The following is a 3,979-nucleotide window of genomic DNA, read 5'->3' as shown; positions in this document are numbered from 1 at the left end:
TTAAGAAGGTCTTCTTCCTTGCGAACAAACATTGGGAGGAGACCAGCAGATTTTTTTGCATCAAACTTTGGAACTGTTGCACCGAAGAAATCATACTCCAGGCAGTACTGTGCATTCACAAAAACACAATATAAACACCTCCCAAATGCTACTACAACAAAACTAAGGCAAAAAGAAGGAGATAGGGGTGTAAAGAACTAAAACCTGTATGAAGTAGGGACTAAGTACAACCCTGTCAGCACTAGTGAATATCTCAAAGGCCTTTGGCTTATCCTTCCACAAATTTATGAGATAATCCATTATGTCTCCTTCCATCTGCTGCCCTTCACCGAAAAGCGTATAAAGGACACGTCCTGTGAGGTCAATCACAATCGCAGGGATGGTAAACATGCAGTAGCTTGTCCTACAGAATACAAAAGGATGGTAAAAAATATATTAGAAGTTCAGATACAACAACAAACAGAAGTTCAGACACTATAACTCAAAAGGCAAGAGGAGACATAAAACAGAAGTTCAGATACTACAACAATGACAGTTCAGACAATACAACAACAGAAGTTCAAACACTACAACTCCAAGGCAAGGGAGCGACAGATGAGGGTAACTCACTCAAAATGCTTCTCCATACCGTCTTTACTCAACACATACTATTTCAACTTCCGGGCCTCGGATAGATGAGGGTAACTGTATTTTTTCAGGGGAGCGACAGGAGAACGCCACTTCAAAGGCAATCTTGATGCTCTCTTGGAGGAAGTTATGTTCCCAGACTCAACTGTCGGTTTCCTCCTGGTGATCACAACATTCTTCCCACCTCTACCAGCAACAGTACCAGAAGCACATTTAGCATTCTTCGGGTAAGCAATCTTCTCAAAATCATCATCGGACGAAATCACTTCTGCTTCGGCTGCTTCGACTGCATCAGCCTTCCTGTAGCAAGGGGTTTTTGGAGTACCATGAATAACACCAGCCTGCTTCCCCAACTTGGAAGGAATAAGGGTCCAAGGTCTATCATCTACTATTGGAGCTGTACTCATCGGTTCCTCCCTAGGCTGGTATTCCTGTGACCCGAGGAATGAGTTGTGGTAATCGGTCAGCTCCAACGGTTCCACTGTCAAAGAAAAAAGGAAGAGAAAACATCACCATTAAATACAACTGAAGTTCAGGAACATCACAATGTGCAGTCCAACTAATAAAGATGACATGGTTACTACTCAAGCTGACCTAAAAAAATTAGTTGCAGTAAAAAACTAAATGAAGTTCAGGCACAACCAGAGGCACAGTTCAAGATAAACCGATGAACTATAAATCATTCAACTACAGCTAACAAAACCGTAGAAAGGCATCATCTCTGAAGTTCAATTATAAAAGAAAATGCTCATGTCCATTTAAGCGAAACAAAACACACAAGCAAAATTAAAAAAGATAGAAATGAAGTTCATGTACAAAGAAAATGCTCCTCTCCTTCCGAAACCAGCAGCCCAGCCAGACCTCAAGCAGAAGTCCAAGTTCAGAGAAAAATATGAAGTTCAGGTAGAATAAAAGATGTAGTGCAGGTAAGCAGTACAAGTTCCAAAATACTTACATGTGTAGTAGCCAAACAGAGCTTGGAAGTCTGTCTCAAACAGATTAGAAGAAGCGATTGAGTACATCCATGTCTTCCTGATATCCCCGATATTCTCATGGGAATAATTTGCAAGAACCCCGTCATGATACGGATTAACATTTGTAAGCATGAAGAATCCGCAGTCGATACTGCCATCAAATGAAGTAAAAGAAATAGTGTTAGGACAGAAAAAGAAAGCCAACGAATTAAACACGTCGCAGCTTAAGTACAACTACAGTTAAACATATGTGATAAAGAGAAAAATTCGAACTCATACTTGTTTTGCGGCTGGGGGACATCAATCCAATCCAGAGGGAAATTGTTGATGCTAATAGGACTGAAGGGTGTCTCCCTGTCGTTGCTGGCATCCTTCCAAAACCTCTTGATGTTGTCGGCCATCTGTCGAAACAGGCATACCGCACATTCATCTTTTGGTCCATAGTAGGAATCGAGAAGCTGGAACCTTGAATTCTTCAGGTCAAGGAATACCGACACCCAATGACCGACACCACCCATGGAAGCAGGAAGCTCAGGCGGGTCAAAAGTAGGGAAAACAACCTGAAGCATCATAAACACACGAATCATTAAAAAATGAGAATTAATATCAGAATGGTACAAAAGAAAAATAAAACAAATATTAACACAGTGGATCGCACTGCAAAACTAATACAGAGGCAAAGAACAAGATATTGCATACCGAATCATGTGCATCCATGCTATCTGGACCACTCGCCATGAAGTACTTCCTCACACGGGAATCAAATTGACCTCTGAAAATCTTTTCCTAAAATAATGCAGACAACACCAACAAATGAAAAAAATACAAAAATGAGACGAACAAGTTTTAACTAAAATGGTAAGGAACAAAACAGAAAAGAAATCACTATATGGTTGACTTACACAAACCCAATACGGCAGGATGAGTTTATCCGATCCCTGGTACTTCGCACGTAGACAATAGAGTGCACACTCAGCCACATTAGATGTAAGCATTCCGCGAGGACCAAAAGATATTGCGACTTCTTGAACAGAAGCTTCACACTCTTTGTTTTGGAACATAATCATTGATCTAAACCAAGCGAATAGAAAGTAAAACAAGTTGAGCAGTAGGAACTCAGGAAGTTCATAACACATGTTAGCACAGAAGTTCAGCTATATCACAACAGGCAGTACAATACAAAAGAGGCCAGAAGTTCCGCGCCAGAGAAGCAAAAAACAAGAAGGTCAAGTACATAGAGTTGAGAAGTTCAGGTATGAAACCACATGCAGTTCACAGGGGGTACATGGATGATGTAAATGTTGAGCAGCTGCACTCACCTCTTGGAACGGTCCTTCCTAAGACTAGTTACACTGTAATAAAAGTCATCAACCTTCTTTCACATGACAGCAAGGTCGCTATCTGCTCACCAAAAAGAAAATAGCAATTAACAGCAACACTCAAAGCACATAGATTCACGACAGTTTCAATTAAGACCAACATTCAAGCACAAACATTCAAAACATAAGCACATCTCAGCTGCTACATCAGAAAAGATAAAACCACAGCATCATAGACATCACAACCCATGCATTACAAACCTCTACCCACATAGAAAACAGGTTCACTTAACATTCTTTACAACCCACACGACGAACAACAAAACCAGAAGTTCAACCTAGACCACACAGGCAGTTCACAGGGGATATCATGGACTAAACCAAACAACAAAGAGGGAAGGGGATGGGGAAAGAAGAGAGAAGCATGCTCCTATCTTCATGGATCCTTGCCTAGACCAGTGGCAGCACTGGAATGATCAACCTCCTCTCCATAGCTATCGCTTTCGGTATCTTCATCATCGTCGCCAGGAGACGTTGCAGCGTCGTCAGGAGGGACACCAACAGCAGCTGGAGCAGCTGGAGAATCTGAAATAAGAAAAACTTTTGGTTGTGCCTGTACAGCATTAACATCAACTGATGGCTCTGCTGCAGGAGACTTCTCCGGGCTTGCAGCAGCACTACCACCAGCTTCAACAGCAAACTCAACAACATCTTTCTCCAAAATGATGTCTCCAGTTGTCTTGCCCTGCTCAGCATTAGAAACCTCGGCGACAATGGACGACTAAGGTTCAGTCAGGACCACCCCGTCGGAGCAGCCGGTGCCTGAGACGGACATGTCTGCAACCTTCTCTGGAGGAACACTAACATCATCATTCTGCTGCTGCAAAAAGAAACAGAAAGTCATTACAAAGGGCTGACTGAACCTCATGCACAGGAGCAACAAGTCTGTCTCAGGGGAAACAAGACAAATGGACAAGAAAAATGGTACCTCATTTTCACTGCCATGAACCTCATCAACTATTACGCCACTAGCTGGAGCAGGTTCATGCACAGGGGCAG

The sequence above is a fragment of the Triticum dicoccoides genome, chromosome 5A (assembly GCF_002162155.2).
Source record: "Triticum dicoccoides isolate Atlit2015 ecotype Zavitan chromosome 5A, WEW_v2.0, whole genome shotgun sequence".
NCBI classification, from domain to species: Eukaryota; Viridiplantae; Streptophyta; class Magnoliopsida; order Poales; family Poaceae; genus Triticum; species Triticum dicoccoides.
The sequence above is the reverse complement of the archived record's forward strand: the minus strand, read 5'-3'. Positions refer to the sequence as shown.